At 40.9% G+C, this 18664-nt stretch overlaps 1 pseudogene; it reads left to right on the top strand.

Annotated features, from left to right (window-relative positions):
• LOC127677612 (murinoglobulin-2-like) overlaps window positions 1-5391 on the top strand; it is a 62249-nt pseudogene extending 56858 nt beyond the window's left edge.
• The last annotated feature ends 13273 nt before the right edge of the window (window positions 5392-18664 follow it).

Below are 18664 nucleotides of genomic sequence, written 5' to 3' on the forward strand. Positions count from 1 at the left end.
CCACCATTAGTGAAACAGGCCAGTGTTGCTGAGAACTTCTAACCCAGATCCAACCCTTAATATAAAACAATGGCAAAAATCCTGGAATATCTAGAAACCTAGACGTAGCTCCCTCACCCTGTAACAGCATGTGGAGACCTAAGACCAAATCAATATGTCTGTTTCCCTACTGATGTAAGGTACAGCTGTTTTCCTTCTCCTGACAGACTCTCCTAATCTTATGTGAATAAGTCACCTTCAGGCTTTCTCCAAACAAGCAGCAGGTCCTGCTACCACATTTTACCTCTTGATACTTGGGAACAATCAGAACTGTAAACTACTTATTTCATTATCTAGTCAGTAGATCTCTCATGAGGCAATAATGTCTCCCATTTCCAAAGATACACATTTACTGTAATAACCATAATTCATACTCTAGGTTTTCTGGGCATATATGGCAGAACTAATCTCCACAGGAGTGTAGTGAGATGGTAGGTTCCTCTAAAGGGGAAATAAAATGCTTGAAAAGAAAACTTCCATGATTCTAACCACCCTGCTTTGCATTCAGTTCTTTCCCATTCTCCTTTCTATAAACAGTTCCTGTTGTGACAGTAAAACCATCGCTGCATGCTTCTGCCCTCTTATTGGGCTCTGTTCTCAAGGTGGCACTAGAGCTCTGGGGATCAGAAAGGATCCTGTGACAGACATCCTTTCTGGATCATGAAGTATGTTTGCCCAGAGTGTGCCACTGAGGGGCCAGGCAGTAAAGGACAACACTAGAGAATAATTTTTTGTTTAGTAAGACTGAATCAGAATAGGCCCTTGGCGTGTCTCATGGCTCCACAAGGGCAGAAGCAAATTTGTTGATGGGAGTAGGGCATAACCATAGGAATCAGGGACAAAAGAAGAAAAACAATAAATGCTGGAAGCAAAATCTAATTTGTATTTGTATTTTCTGCTGGCTAGAGGGGGGCCATTTGCATATGCTAGGACACTCTAAGGAAAACTATATGAATGTTTTTGACTCTAAAATGCATTCCATATTGAAGCCTAAAATAAAGACTAGAGATCAAATAATTAGAAACAAAAACTCATGGCAGTTTGTCACAGCTAGAACAAACTTTGGGAATTGCTCAACACCTTCCAAACAGATGCTATACTGAATGTTTTTATTCATTCCTCTCAGGACACTGTGGTGGCCCTCGATGCTCTGTCCAAATATGGAACAGTTACTTTTGCCAGAAGCCAGAAATCTTCTTTGGTGACCATCCAGTCTTCGGGGCTATTTTCCCACAAGTTCCAAGTAGAGAACAGTAATCGCCTGTTGCTGCAGCAGGTTCCATTACCATTTATTCCTGGGAACTACACCATCACTGTGTCAGGGGGAGGATGTGTGTATGCTCAGGTAAGATGCTGGAAAGTTGTGGTTATGTAGCTGGGAGCCTCCTTCTCCAAAATGGAAATTCTGACTTTGCCTACCTGCACACATTATGCTCAAATTGGGAAAAACTGACCCAAGGACACAGTGCAATGGAGGTGAAATATTTCTGTTCTCTACTTGTCAGACTACACTGAGATACAACATACACTTGGAGAAGCAGCAGTCTGCATTTGCCCTACAGGTACAGACAGTACCTCTAACTTGTAATAACCCCGAAGGCCACAACAGCTTCCAGATCTCACTAGAAATCAGGTATGAGATGGGCATGAGTCTCTGTCTCTGTATGAGCAACTGTCTCTGTCTCTGTCTCTCAGCTACTGTGGAGCTTCCTTCCTAGAACTCTTCAGTGAAGATGTTAAAAGATGTCTAAAATGGGTCTCTTCATTAACATTTTGCTTTGTCTGTAAAAAATTAATAAAAATACTGGACTTTAACAAAGTGAACAATGAAGAATTATAGAATTATAATTTCTAATTAGTCTATTTTTAGGGTTCCTTTCTTGCCCACTATCATAATAAAATAATTCATTATTCTTTTCCATGAGTCCTTTACATGGGTTATTCTTCTTCATCAAGAAAGAATAGCTTTCCTGGTCTTTTAAAATTCCATTTTTCTAGAAGAAAAAGATATTCAGTTCTTCTGACACTTGTCAAAAGCTTCACAAAAAATATAACCAGCAACAGGGTCTAACTACCAAAACCCAAGTGATCTTGGATGGAAAGAATACATAAATACCATGACATATCATCATGTTTGTGTGTGTGTGTGTGTGTGTGTGTGTGTGTGTGTGTGTGTGTCTGTGTGTGTGAGTGTGTGTGTGTGTGCCAGCACATGTGTGTGTGACAAAGGACAGTGCCAGCACATGTGTGTGTGTGTCAAAGGACAATGCCAGCAATCAGCCCTCAGGTTCCAATCATACTAGTTTTTGATATTAGGTCTCTTACTGGCTCAGCAGATGCTGCTGGCTCACCAGCATGCCTGGCAGATCCAGCCATTTTAATGCACTCTCCAGATGATATTGCTATGCAGTCTGTTTTCAAGACTATTTATATTGACAATGAAGGCATTATATTTTAAGATATGGAAAAATAACACAGGCTATACCAGGAATTACTGAGGACCTCAAAGGAGGCAAGAGTCAGACTATTGAAATGATCTCTGTCCACTTCTCTGGTCTTCAGTTACACAGGGAGCCGTCCAGCCTCCAACATGGTGATTGTCGATGTGAAGATGGTATCTGGTTTCATCCCATTGAAACCAACAGTGAAAAAGGTAAGCAGGCAAAGACAAGATGTTTGGATTCTCTGAATCCTTGGACACAGAGGCTACCAACAACAATATAATTATGTCAACCCATGTCAAAGCAATGTTAGCACTAATTTAACACAATTGGATTTTGTTAAAATGCAGTTATAGGTATGGATTGTGATAGAGGCCAGCACAAGAAGTTTAAGAAAGGTGTCTGAGTTCATTGAGTCCATAATATAGCTAACAACTTTTAAAGTGTAAAGAACTTGGCCAATAATGATTCAGGGGAAAATATTAAATTCCATAATTGTAGGTGTAGTTTTAGACATTTTGAGAACTATGAAAATTAACAATAAGCTAAGGTCGATAACAAAGCACAGAGAATATGGGCTAAGTATTACCAAATGGGTGACTATTTTTATCAAACAAAAGTCAAATAACCTACTACTACATCAGGTTGCATTCTGTCCAGCCTTTAGTAGAGTAGCATTCCCAATTTTGTAAACATATTTTCATTCTTATTGGAAAAGTTTCCTCCCATTCATTTAAATAAATTCAATAACATCACCTTTCTATCACCTTCAGTCCCTCAGCTCATTTACCTCTCTCACCCACAAGGCCTTGGCTTTTTCAGTAATGTGGGGGTTTTCTCTCATTTTCAGCTTGAAAGATTAGAGCACGTGAGCAGAACAGAAGTGAGCAGCAGCAACGTCCTGTTATATCTGGATCAGGTGCGATTCCTTCCCGCCTCCCTAGACATGATGAGGTGGATAGTCCTCGATCTATGTAGGTCAGGAGACGGTGCTTCCCGGGTCCCTAGACTTGGCGAGGTGGACAGTCTTTCTTGATTCTAAAGGAAGCCTTTAGAATTAGAGGCACATCACCTCATATGACATGATACTTTGAGTTCTTTTCCTCTCTCCTGGAGACATGACTCAGCAGTTAAGGGCATTTACTGCTCTTTCAGAAGACCAGAATTCAGTTCACAGAAGCCGTACCAACACAAAACTGCTTGTAACTCCAGTTCCAGGGGATCTGATTCTCTCTCCTGGGCTCCATAAGTACACACACACACACACACACACACACACACACACACACTAACAACAACAACAACAACAATAACAATCATAATCATAATACAAATCTTCAAATCTTCTTTCCTTACTACTGGTTTTCCTGAGACTCCATAGGGTCTTAAGTCAGCAAGTCAAAGGATTTAACACCTCTCACAATGGACAAAGTCAAATATCATACATTGAGGAGGAATATGGATTTTTGGAATGTTTCATAGACTGGAAAGGCTTCATGTACTCCCAGGAGCCTCTACCTCAGTTTCTCAAGTCCCCAGTCTAAAGTCCCTGTCACTTCACCGTCCACATAGGTAGGCAGTTACAGAAGACCTTGACTGTGAGCTTAGCTGCTATCCAACAATAACTGAGTCGTGCTGAAGAAAAGCCCTGGCCCCTCTCCTGAGTCTGGATCATTTTTCTCTCTTTCCCAGGTGACCAATCAGAAACTGACCTTCTCCTTCATCATTCAACAAGACATCCCAGTAAAGAACCTGCAGCCTGCCATTGTGAAAGTCTATGACTACTATGAGACAGGTGAGGAACAGACAGTGGTGGACCCTAAAGAGACTTGTTGTTTTTGTCGTTGTTTTTTTTTTTTTAAACTATGTACCCCAGGCTAGGCCAAATTCTCAGTCCTCCTGACTCAGCCTCACAAAAGCTGATATTACAGGCATATGCCATCATACCCACTATTAAAAACAATTGCTTTTCAGACACTGGCCCATTATGTAGGCCAGACAACCACTTATAAATTTCCAGTTTATTCAGCCACTGATGCCTTGTTCTTGTCCAAGCAATCATGTGGGATCAAATATGTCTACATAACCCAAGTAATCAAACATTTTACAAAGTAGGGTCCCTATGTTGAAAGACACACAATTCTTCTTATGAATACAGCAATGGGAACATGAAGAGTTGTACAAATAATTACAGTAGGAATAAAGAGGTGAGAGAGAACTGTAGTCTATGTGTACAGTGATGGCCAAAGAAAGAGAACAAAGCCAGAGCTGGGGAATTAAATGGGTGTTTTTCTGTCAAGTGAAGAGATATACCAAATGTTTCAGACTAGAATTCAAGAAATACTGAAGGAAAACAGAAACACAGCACAGAACCTGAAAGGCTACACGTCTACAGGGATCGTGGCCTGTACTCTGCTTACACAGTGTAGGAGAAGCACACTTTGACTTTCCCCACAGGGTAAATGATTCCAGTATTGGTGTACATTTGTTTCTTTATTTTGTGAGAGGCTGGCACATCATAGTGCCTGTGGAGGTCAGCAGGCCCTTTGGGGAAATGGGTTTTCTCATTCTCTCTTGAAGACTGAACTCACTAAGGTTGTTGGGCAAGGCAGCCAGCACCTTTCCTCACTGAGCCATCTTGTTGGTCAAGGGTAACAGTATCAACCAATGGCTCAAGGGCAGAAATTCCTTCATTTGGTTTGTCTGATGATCTTTCAGCAATCATCCATGTCCTGACTGAGGAAAGTGGTCAGTCCCGAGACATCACCTACCCTCCACAAAATCCTCACTCAAAAGTTCCCATTCTCACATTTGAATCCCATGTCTTTCAGATGAAGTGGCATTCGCTGAATACAGCAGCCCCTGCAGCTCAGGTGAGCACCTAGCACTCCTCACACAAGCCTTCCTCTGACCTCCTTCCCCTCAAAACTACCCCGACCTTTGTTAGATGAGCTCAGACAATTCTCACTGACTGAAACCCTAGAAATGTGGACCTTTGGATTGGCGTACTAACCCCAGAAGAGTCCTCTAGCTTCCTAACCAAAGGGTTTGGCTGCTTATGGTAGAACATCTGAAGGATCCTGCTCTCCACCATGGCCAGTTTGCTTTCCTGCAGAGAACCCTGCTCTCTGTACCCCGTTAGATTTACTCACTATATGTGAGATTTTCTTCTCTTTCCCTACACAGACAAACAGAATGTTTGAAATTCCTCCTATCTGTGGACAAGGCATCACTGGAATCCCCAGACCCAGGAACCTTCAAAATGGTGATTTGGGTTTGTCTTTGAAATACAAACACTGAACAATTTTGATAAATAAATGCATAATTCAGGCTGGAGAAATGGCTCAGTGATTAAGAGCATTGACTGCTCTTCCAGAGGTCATGAGTTCAAATCCCAGAAACCACATGGTGGCTCACAACCATAATGAGATATGATGCCCCCTTCTTGTGTGTCTAAAGACAGCTTCAGTGTACTTACATATAATAACAAATAAATCAATAAAAACAAAAGTAATTGCATAGTTCTCAAGAGTCTCTATCTGTGATTATTTCTTCACTTAATACAAATTTACACTGTGTTCAGTTCGTGTTTTGCCCTATACCCCATATTTCAGGTGAACAGAAATGACATTTAAACAGAAGATCATGCACTGTGAACATGGTGAACACTTTACAACTGCTTCAATAAAACAGCACTCCGAACTTGAAGCATACCTTACATCCATAAGATAATCATGATGGATGTATTAGTGAAGCAAGACTATACTGCAAGCAAGAAATGGTGATTCAGACTTTCATTCAGAGTGTTTTTGGAGGATGAGGCAGGAGAGTCGCAGATTCACTTGGCAACTGCCAAGTGAACCTGCGTTTTGTAACAAGACTGTCTCTCAAAACATCCACTGGCAGGGATTAGGGCTTGATGGTAAAACACTTGACCATGTTCAAGTCCGTGGTTTCAATTTCTAACACACAGGGAAATTGGGGGATAGGATACATCCAGGTAAAACAGTTTTTACAAAAAAAAAAAGAGAGGCCTTTAGTGCCAGGAAAATGGCTGTCTTGACTGACCGGTGGGTGCCATGCTGAAGACCACAAAGATAAATCTGTTAAGTTATGTAGTGGAAGCATAGAGATTGAATGCAAATGTCCCCGATGGGCTCATGTGTTTGAGCAGTTGGCTGGTCCACCGCTCGTCCTGCTCTGAAAGGGTGTACAATCCTTGGAATATGGATCCTAGCTGTCAGTGGGGGTGAAGCTTAAGAATTCTAGCCCAGCCAAGTACTTTTTGCTTCTTGACCTATGAAGTGTGAGGAATACATTTCACAAGTTTTTATTTTTGTCCTTGAACATAAATATTCCTAGTCACTAGGCTTCCCTACCATAACAGGCTGGTGTTCCCTGGATATGGGAACCATCAACAGATGACCAGGTGTTGTACACATGAGCCTATGGAGATATTTGAGATTCAAACTCAAACAGTTAGCTATCCTGTAATTCTGGAGCCTGGGGCAAGACAACATGGGGGATCCACTCTCTTAAGGACCAGAATTCAAAGGAGAGAAAGGAGGGAGCAGAGTCCCATAATCCCCTCCATGACCTATCTTTTTCCCACTGGCCAGCCCCTTTCAAAAGATCCACCACCTCCCGATAGCACCACAGGCTGATGGCCAAACCTTGGATAAAAATTCCCAGCTGTAAAGGCCATAGTTGACCTTTTCAGAGGTGACTGGGGATTTTAAGAGCTGGATGATGTCCTCACAGGGCTAGTGGGACCTGGCTCCTCCTCAATGGCTTGCTGCTTTTTCTTTGGTGATTATGAGCTAAGTAAAAATACTTGATGTAGTTTTGCTTTGGTTTGCTGTACTCTGTGGCTTCTGTGCTCCCTCACCAGAGAACCTAAAAGAGCAGGGACAGTCAGTCATTCAAAATGAAAGTTCCCTTTCTAAGTTAATTGTGGCAGATACATGCTCCAGGAGACAAAAGGCTGTCCTGAGAGAAGCAAGTTGGTAGTGTCTGTTGATGTCGCTGTGAGACTGAGAAAATGAGTTGAGGCTCGTTTATCAAGGGTCTTTATCATAGCTGTGTAATCACATGTGGTTTCAGAGGGCAACAAATGGCAAACAGGTGTAATGGGAAGGTTACAACAGATCTGTGTCATGGAAACTTTGGAAGACTGGTTATGGATATACTCAGCTTCTTTAGAATATTTGTTTTTTTTGCTTTGTTTTGTTTTTAGTCCCTTTATCATCTTATAAAACAGTCAAAATTAGTTCAAAAAAACCTTGAATTATTTTTTTCTTTTTTTAAAATTTTATTCGATATATTTTTTATTTATATTTCAAATGATTTCCCCTTTTCTGGTTCCACTCTCCCCGAAAGTCACATAAGCCCCCTTCCCTCTCTCTGTTCTCCCACCCATCCCTTCCCACTTCCCTGTTCTGGTTTTGTCTTATACCGCTACACTGGGTCTTTCCAGAAGTAGGGGCCACTCCTTCGTTCTTCTTCTACCTCATTTGAAGTGTGGATTATGTTTTGCATATTCTAGTTTTCCAAGCTAATATCCACTTATTAGTGAGTGCATACCATGATTGATCTTTTGAGACTGGGTTACCTCACTTAGTATGATGTTCTCCAGCTCTATCCATTTGCCTAAGAATTTCATGAATTCATTGTTTCTAATGGCTGAATAGTACTCCATTGTGTAGATATACCACATTTTTTTGCATCCATTCTTCTGTTGAGGGATACCTGTGTTCTTTCCAGCTTCTGGCTATTATAAATAGGGCTGCTATGAACATAGTGGAACATGTATCCTTATTACATGGTGGGTAATCCTCTGGGTATATGCCCAGGAGTGGTATAGCAGGATCTTTCGGAAGCAGCATGCCCAGTTTTCTGAGGGACTGCCAGACTGATTTCCAGAGTAGTTGTACTAATTTGCAACCCCACCAGCAGTGGAGGAGTGTTCCTCTTTCTCAGGAGACAACATCTGCTGTCTCCTGAGTTTTTAATCTTAGCCATTCTGACTGGTGTAAGGTGAAATCTCAGGGTTGTTTGATTTGCATTTCCCTGATGACTAGTGAAGTTGAACATTTTTTAAGATGTTTCTCTGCCATCCGAAGTTCTTCAGGTGAGAATTCTTTGTTTAACTCTGTACCCCATTTTTTAATAGGGTTATTTGGTTTTCTGGGGTCTAACTTCTTGAGTTCTTTGTATATATTGGATATTAGCCCTCTATCTGATGTAGGGTTGGTGAAGATCTTTTCCCAATTTGTTGGTTTCCAATTTGTCCTTTTGATGGTGTCCTTTGCCGTACAGAAACTTTGTAATTTTATGCGGTCCCATTTGTCAATTCTTGATCTTAGAGCATAAGCTATTGGTGTTCTGTTCAGGAACTTTCCCCCTGTACCGATGTCCTCAAGGGTCTTCCCCAGTTTCTTTTCTATTAGCTTCAGAGTGTCTGGCTTTATATGGAGGTCCTTGATCCATTTGGAGTTGAGCTTAGTACGAGGAGACAAGGATGGATCAATTCGCATTCTTCTGCATGCTGACCTCCAGTTGAACCAGCACCATTTGTTGAAAAGGCTATCTTTTTTCCATTGGATGTTTTCAGCCCTTTTGTCCAGGATCAAGTGGCTATAGGTGTGTGGGTTCATTTCTGGATCTTCAATCCTGTTCCATTGATTTGCCCGCCTGTCACTGTACCAATACCATGCAGTTTTTAACACTATTGCTCTGTAATATTGCTTGAGGTCAAGGATACTGATTCCCCCAGAATTTCTTTTGTTGTTGAGAATAGTTTTAGCTATCCTGGGTTTTTTTTTTTTATTCCAGATGAATTTGAGAATTGCTCTTTCTAACTCTATGAAGAATTGAGTTGGGATTTTGATGGGTATTGCATTGAATCTGTATATTGCTTTTGGCAAATGGCCATTTTAACTATATTAATCCTGCCGATCCATGAGCATGGGAGGTTTTTCCATTTTTTGAGGTCTTCTTCCATTTCCTTTCATGCTTAAAGTCTTGGAAAGAACAGGAATTCAGGGCCCATACCTAAACATAGTAAAAGCAATATACAGCAAACCGGTATCCAACATCAAACTAAATGGAGAGAAACTTGAAGCAGTCCCACTAAAATCAGGGACTAGAAAGGGCTGCCCACTTTCTCCTTTTCTTTTCAATATTGTACTTGAGGTACTAGCTTGGGCAATTAGAGAACATAAGGAGGTCGAAGGGACACAAATTGGAAAGGAAGAAGTCAAACTATCATTATTTGCAGATGATATGATAGTCTACCTAAGTGACCCAAAAAATTCCACTAGAGAACTCCTACAGCTGATAAACAACTTCAATAAAGTGGCAGGCTATAAAATCAACTCAAGCAAATCAGTGGCCTTCCTATACTCAAAGGATAAGCAGGCTGAGAAAGAAATTAGGGAAATGACCCCCTTCACAATAGCCACAAACAGTATAAAGTACCTTGGGGTGACTCTTACCAAACATGTGAAAGATCTATATGACAAGAACTTCAAGACTCTGAAGAAGGAAATAGAGGAAGACCTTTAGAACATTTGTTAGTTAATATTTAGAGAAAACCAAAATTGTTTCAGCAAATACAGTAAGTTCTAAGACAAAATGAGATTTTTTTATGGTTCAATTGATTTTTTATGAGATATACTCTTTTTTGTTTCTTTTTTGTATCTTTTTTTTTGCAGTTCTTATCTTAAGTAGTGTATGCTTTTTTATTGAGTATCTTCTTCATTTACATTGCCAATGGAAAGACCTTTCCCAATTTCCCTCTCCCAAAAGCCCCCTTTCCCAAAGATTCCCTACCCCTCCTCCCACTCCTTGCCTCCATGTATATGCCCCTCTATCCGACACAAACCTACCTCACCCCCCAAAACCCCTCCATCCTTTTCCCATTGTTAGGGCCTCTATTGAGCCTTTACCTGACCAAAGACCACTCCTCCCACTGATGCCCAACAAGTCATTCCTCTGCCACAGTTTTGGCTGGAACCATGTATACCCCTTGGTTGATGATTCAGTCCCTGGGAGTCTTGGGGTGTCTGGGTGTCTGAAGTCATTGTTCTTCCCATGGGGCTATATACCCCTTCAGCTCCTCCGGACCACCCTTCAGATCCTCCATTGCAGATCCCAAGCTCAGTCCAATAGTTGGTTGCTACTTTCTGCCTCTGTATTTGTAAGGCTCTGGCAGGGCCCCTCTTGGAGACAGCCATGACATGCTCCGTTTGGTACATGCTTCTTGTCATAGTGTTGGGGTTTGGTGACTGTTTATAGGATGAATCTCTAGGTAGGGCACTCACTGGGTGGCCTTTACTTCAGACTCTGCTACACACATTGCCTCCCTTGTTGCTCCTGTGAGTGTTTTGTTCCCTTTCTCAGCAGAACCATAGCACCCTCACTTAAGTCCTCCTTCTTCTTGAGCTTCCTGTGCTGGGTGAATTGTAACTTGTTTATTTTCAGCTTTTGGACTAGCATCCGCTTATTAGTGAGTGCATACCATGTGAGTTCTTTTGTGACTGGGTTACCTCACTCAGGATGACACTTTGTAGTTTGTGACCTCCTCCTGCCCACTGTTCTAAAAGAATAGCAGCCAACAACCTGATCCACCAGCCTCACTGAAGAACAAGAAAGACTGGTCTTCAGCCTTCAGGGGAGAGGCTTGGCCTCCCTTTGTTGCTTGAGAAAGAAAGCATTAAAATATGAAGCCAGACACTCTGAAGCTAATAGAAAAGAAACTGGGGAAGACCCTTGAGGACATCGGTACAGGGAGAAAGTTTCTGAACAGAACACCAATAGCGTATGCTCTAAGAGCAAGAATTGACAAATGGGACCTCATAAGGTTACAGAGTTTCTGTAAGGCAAAGGACACCATCAAGAGGACTCCATTTAGGTAAGGAAACGGGATGGAAAACATGTTTCCAGAGTCATTGTATATCTTTGTATTATTATTAATTGTTTTATACACTTACATTTCAAATGATATCCCCATTCCGGGTTACCCCTCCACAAACCCCACATCCCATCCCCCATATCCCTCCTCCCTTTTGCCTCTATGAGGGTGCTCCTCCACCCAGTCACCCAGTCCCACCTCACTCCTCTAGCATCCTATGCTGGGGCATCAAGCCTTCCTCCCTTCCACTGATGTCAGATAAGTCCATCCTCTGCTACATATGTATCTGGAATCCTGTCTCCCTCCATGTGTACTCTTTGGTCAGTGGTTTAGTCCCTGGAAGCTGGGTGGTCTGGTTAGCTGATATTGTTCTTCAGATGGGGTTGCAATCAGCTTCAGCTCCTTCTGACCTTCCTCCAGCTCTTCTACTGGGTTCCCCCAGGTCAGTCCAATGGTTGGCTATGAGTATCTGCATCTGTATTGGTCAGGTACTGGTAGAACTTCTCGGCAAACAGCCATATCAGGCTCCTGTTAGCAAGTACTTCTTGGTATCAGCAATAGTGTAGGGATTTGGTATCTGCAGATGGGATGGATCCCTAGGTGGGGCATATCTTATTTTGAAGTGGAATTAGGAGTGGGAGACTATTCAAATTAGGTTGGGTGCAGATTAGTGGATTTATAAAGCATAAATAATATTATGAGAAATGATATGTGCTGGATGTGTCTCATATTCTGTGTGCTGTTGCTTGTTATTTAATGAGCGTTCCCTGTTGCTTGTTATTTAATGAGCGTTCCCTATGTTTGCTCCTGTTCTGCTCAGAAGCAGCTGAAACTTCCTGCCATGGCCCTCCAAGTACAGTAAAGATTCAAGTTTTACAATGGATTTTGCTTTTGTTAGAAATAAGTGAATACTTCAAAATAGTAGTTAAAAATCTAGTACAGTAAATGTATTTCTGCAATCAAAATGGCAAAATGAAAAATATATATTTTTATATATAACAAATATAAATAATCTAATCATCTCCTTAATGGTCTGTGTAAATAATACATACACAATAGCTGAATAAAGCTCTAGACATGCACGTGTCTTGGTTGCCACATGGTGGCAACAAAAGATAAAAATATAAGTACTGCCATTTTATTAAAGCCATGCAAAAATAGGAAATTAGGAACATACTCCAGTGGGCGCCCCTATACCACAAGCAGACAGACAACTATAATTGGACTCAGTGCGTGACAAAGGAGAAAGAAGAGAAAGATAAAGTTGGGAGAGGACCATGAGGTTGGCAAGATGATCAAAGAATGAATAAAATAAAATGGATTAAAAAAAGAGAGAATGGGGGAAAGGAAAATAACTGTGGGAAGGTAAAATGGTAAAATAAAATAGTAACATATACAGAATGATATTCCATTGCCTCTAACCCACCAAAGCCACAGCCCCACTTTCCAAGGCAGATCCATGTGGACTGCAGGACTAAATTCCATGGTGGAGCAGTGGTCCAGCCCATGGCATAGCTGGACAGGAGTCAGGCTCCAGAGTATCAGGAAATGATTCTCCCCTCTCCGTGACTTTTGTGGATGAGCAGACCTGCTGAAGTGTACAACTGATTGATCTTCAAACTAGGTCAGTGTTAGGGTTAGGGTTAGGGTTAGGGTTAGGGTTAGGGTTAGGGTTAGTGTCCTTCTTTTCCTAGCAGGACACTAATTATGTGGGTGAAAGTTCCACCCTCATAATCTAATAACTTCCCAAAGGTCCCTGTCTCTGAATAGCATCATGATGGGAATGAGGACTTGCAAATGTAAAGGATCAGAACTATTGAGTCCATGGCAACTCGGTTATCAGAATCAACAGCAGAGTAAATATGGCAGAATGAATGGAGTGACTGGAACAGACCTGAAATAGTGAACTGGCTAATTAATGACCATGGCCACAAATAAAACAGATAAGCCTACTGACTCCTCTCACTTGAACTTTATAAACAGAAAACTTTCAAGTCAAATACATAAAACTCTGGACTGAATTACAAAACTGTCAAAACAAATTCCCAGACAAGAGCCAGTTTATAGGGAAGGGAGGTTTGACTTCCTTGTGGAAAGACCAAATATGTACAGTCAATGCTTTCTTCCGTGAAAAGACGTTGAGCCTTTATCAGGGTAAATGTATACTGAAAAGAAAGTAGTAATTAGATCCTTAGAGAACCACCGGACATAGACTTTAGCATGGCATTAATTCCAGTAAACACAAAAACATCACTATAGGGCTAGAGATATGGCTCAGTGGTTAGGAGCATTGACTGCTCTTCCAGAGGTCCTGAGTTCAATTCCCAGTAACCACATGGTGGCTCACAATCATCTGTAATGGGATCTGATGCCTTCTTCTGGTGTGTCTGAAGAGAGCAATGGTGTACTCAAATATATAAAATAAATAAATCTTAAAAAACATCACTATGGCCCTCCAGTCAAAGGAAGAATTAATTGGGGTGGGGGCATAACAGAAATTATTTTAAAAAGTTAAACCGCAGTAACCAGAAAGTCTAAAGTAAATAATAAATTTATAATCGTCTACGTGACTGATGAAGTATATACATTTCTTGACATACATATGACTAGACCATATACATTTCTAGGCATATGTATGATATAGGCCAAGGCAGCATCAACAGTGAAAACAGAACAGCCATGCAAATTAAGCCAATTAAAAATATATGAATCATTTTATTGACAAGTGACCAAAAACAGACTCACATTTCAAAGTCTCTTGGTGCTGCAACTCAGAGGGACATTATTTTTTTAAAGACAAAAAAACCACACAATTATACCAGTGTTTGATGGAGTCAGAGCAACATAGGTCTTTTTGCAGAGCTTAGTGGTATTTTCCAGACACCACATGACAATTATTTTTTGACTTACACTTCCTATTAGTTATTTTGGTTCTGTTTTAGCTAGCATAAATATTAATAATTTTGGTTAGCAGGCCTGGACCATGGTCAGGGTCATAAACAGGAGTAAAGCATTGACAAGGAGTATGTCACTACTCTGGGGGAAGGGGAGAGAAAGGCTGAGGAGTGTCCAGGCAGGAAAAACAGAGCCAGGGCAAGATGGTATCATCCCAGTGGTTTCACTACAATGAGCAATGAAACCAAACCAAGGCAGTATCAATCTCCTCGGAAGAAGAATTGAAGACCTCATAGATCCACTTCTGTATAGAACCTTTAGAAAAGAACTAACATAAATATCCCTCACATTGTTCCATGAAATAGAGCGGGGAGGAAGGAATGCTTCCTAAATTTGCCTGAGCGGGGCAAAATACTCAAATAAAACACTTCTACAGTTGGTATTACCTGGATACCAAACCCAGACAAGGACACACACACAAAATAACATGCAAAAGCACTTTCTGTGATGATCCTAATAGACGTCCATCCATGGTGAACATAGACACTGTGCCCGAAAGCCTCTCCTTTTCTCAACATTCCAGCTACTTATGCATGACTCTGCTTAGGCTCACCTGATCACTGGAACTGGTGTGTTGCCGACAAGTAACCCTACGTCCATTTTACATTTAGGAAAAAGATAATACTTCATTCATTGCAGCTGAGCATGGGCCTCTTCCCTTGACCTCCTTATATGCTTGTGTTGAGCACTTTGTGTGTGGAGTTATTTTAGGATTCCATGCTAAACCCTACATGAACACCAAACTCTGTCTCTAGCATGTGTTGAAATTTATCTGAACTACAAAGTAATCTCATAACATATGTACCTGTGGATAATCAAGGATATTGTCACATTTGTGTGTGTGTTTGTGTGTAGGCGCACATGCACAAATGGGTAGTTATGGTTCCAACATCAGAGTAATACTGGATTTGTAGGTTGTTTAAAATTATCTTTCCTTATCCCTTTGGTGAAGCAGATTGAGCATTCTTCATGACACCTTACAGCCAGTAGGTAAGATCCATCAATCTGTTGGTCTAGGCTCTCTTTGTTAGGGGAGATTTTGTCACCTCTTTCCATCTTGTCCATATATTGATCTCTTCATATGTTTTGCAACACTCTGAATTTATCATCATGTCCATGGGTTAGCAGTGGGAAGGCAGCAGGTGGTTAATATTAGATAACCTTTTAATTTTGGTGTGTTTGTGAAGGGAGAAATATCTTTCTTTCAGGATTGTCAACACTCCAAAGTACAAGTTTGCCTCATAGCCCTTAGGGTTTCAATGTTTTCTAACTCATGTCTTCTGTGTCTCTCATTTTAATAATTTGAGTCTTCTGATTAATACCAAGGATTTGTCATATTTGTTTGTCCTATCAAATTTCCAGACCTTTGTTTCTTTGATCTTTGATATGTCTCTACATATTTCCACCTCTAATCTTTTTTTATGCTTTTTATAACTGCTTTAGGGTTTGGGTTACTTTTTGTTGTTTTGATCTCTGAACACAAGATGAATCATTAGGATACTTGAAATAGCTGTGATTTTCATGTTATAGAAACTGATAGCCCTTTTTTTGATTGGGTTGTTTGGTGTTTTGGTGATTATCTTCTTGAGTGTTTATAAACCTTAGATATTAGGCCTTTATTGGATATGTGGTTAGTGATTTATTCCCAATCTGTAGGTTGCTGGTTTGTCTTATTGACTATGTTCTTTGCCTTACAGAAGATTTCTAGTTTCATGAGGTCCCATTTATCAATTCTTGATCTTAGAGCATGAGCCATTGGATTTCTGTTTAGGAAGTTTCCCTCTGTGCCAAAGAGTTTGAGGCTCTTTTCCACTTTCTCTTCTATTGGATTCAGTGTATCAGGTTTATGTTGAGGTCCTTGATCCACTTGGACTTGAGCTTTGTTCAAGGTGACAATTATGGATCTATTTTCATTTTTCTACATACAGACAGCTAGTTAGACCAGCACCATTTATTGAAGATGCCTTCCTTTTTTCCATTGTATATTTTTGGATTCTTTGTCAAAGATCAAGTGTCTGTAAGTGTGTGGTATTTATGGGGGGGTTTTCAATTCTAATCCATTGATCAACGAGTCTTCTCTGTACCAATTCCATGCATATTTTATCACTATTGTTCTGTAGTAAAGCTTGAGGTCAGGTATGGTGATTTCCCCAGTTGTCCTTTTATTGTTAAGAATTGTTTTCGATATTCTGGAATTTTGTCTTTCCAGATGAATTTGAGAATTGCTTTTTCCATGTCTTTGAAGAATTGTGTTGGAATTTTGATGGGGATTACATTGAATCTATAGATCAGCTTTAGAAGAATGTCCATTTTTCTATGTTAATTCTGCCAATTCATGAGCATGGGAGATCTCTCCATTATCAGAGATCTTCTATTTCTTTCTTGAAAGTCTTGAAATTATTGTCATAAAGGTCTTTCACTTGTTTGGTGAGAGTTATTCCAAAATATTTTATATTGTTTGTGGGGTGAAGGGAGTTGTTTCCCTAACTTCTTTCTCAGACCATTTTTCATTTGTATAAAGGAAGGCTATGGATTTATTTGAGTTGATTTTATATCCAGCCACTTTGTTGAAGTCGTTTATCACTGGGAGAAGTTCTCTGGTAGAATTTTGGGGCCGCTTATGTATACTATCATATCATCTGCCAATAGTGATACCTTTATTTCTTCTTTGCCAGTTTGTATCCCCTTGATCTCTTTTTGTTGTCTTATTGTTCTAGCAAGCACTTCGAGTAATACATTGAATAGATATGGGGAGAGTGGTGATCCTTGTCTTGTCCCCGATTTCAGTGGGATTACAGGGATGGAAATGGAGAGGACCCACCCTGAGGAAAAGAAGATCCAGTGACAGGTCCGAAGTAGGATCCATTTGAAGGGGAGGCCCCAAGGCCTGACACTGTTACTGAGGCTATGGAGCACCCACAAAAAGGGACCAAGCATGACCACACTCCAGAAGACACAACAAGCAGCTGAAGGAATCAAATGCAGATATTTGCACCCTAGCAATGGACAGATGCTGCTGACCCCTCTTGTTGAACTAGGTATGGCTGAAAGAAGCTGAAGAGAAGGGCAACCCTGCAGGTGGACCAGCAGTCTCAATTAATCTGGAACCATGAGATCTCTCAAACACCGGACCACCAATCAGGCAACATACACCAGCTAAAATAAGGCCCCCAACACACATACAGTAGAGGACTGTTGGGTCTTTGTTTATTCATAGATGATGCACCTAACCATCAGGAGACTAAAGACACCAGGGAGTTTAGAGTTCAGGTAGGGGTGAGGGCTAGAGATTTCCACGTGGAGACAGAGTGTAGAGAGGAGGTATGGGATGTGGAATAGTGGAGGAAGGATGGGGGTCATAAAATATGGAGTGTAAAATCATAAATAAATAATTTTTTTACAAAAGAAACTGAAAGCCATAAACTTGTCTCCTAGACCTGTTTTGGGATTTTTGCTTCTTTCCTATCATCTTGTAGGGGTGTCATTCCCCATTTAAGGGGTGGAGAAATTAGAGATAGAATTTCTATGCATGGATCTCTGTAATGCAAATTTGCCACCAGTATTCAGAGAAAGACATTGCAGGTGATCCATCTCCACCATTGCAGATGCTATGTGCTTCTTGAGCTGTAGCCAATGTAACTGAAGGAACAAATAGGTAATGATGTCCTGGCCATTTAATAAAAGTTATCTTCTACCAGAAATAAAAGTAGTGGTTATGTCCTTGGAGTAATAGGGCATCTCCAAGAGACCCTTTCAAACAAGGGCCTGGCATGTCCCCTAACTCTTCCACTTAATGGTGAGATGGAGTCAGCCTTCCCTGTTCACATTCATGGCATCTGAGGACAACAAAAGACAGAAGGTAAGTAAAGAAAAAAAGTATAAAGATCTCCTCTAGGTCTAGATCACCTGACTTATACAACACACTAGATATCAGCTCATCTTGGAATTCTGACCCACAGAGGAATCTTGTGGATGCATAAGACATCTCCCTCATATGATGACACATCCAGACATCCTCTCCTGCCTGGAGCACACCACTCTGGATTCTAGCTAAGCCCCAAGGGACAAGTGTGTAGATGGCTGAGATTGAGGAGACTGGGAGCACCATCACATTCTGTCACACACCCCTTGATGTATTGTGGTTCCTGGAAGATAGCAACTGCCGTGGGATCCCAGAAACACAGGATGATGCTGGCATGACTGATAGCACCCACACAACTCGAGACATGAGTGAAATTGACCTACAGTTCAGTGAGAGAACACATACTGATATATACTTCTTGGAACCTATAAGACTTTTAGGCCTGAAAAAATC

Source organism: Apodemus sylvaticus, chromosome 2 (genome assembly GCF_947179515.1).
Source record: "Apodemus sylvaticus chromosome 2, mApoSyl1.1, whole genome shotgun sequence".
NCBI classification, from domain to species: Eukaryota; Metazoa; Chordata; class Mammalia; order Rodentia; family Muridae; genus Apodemus; species Apodemus sylvaticus.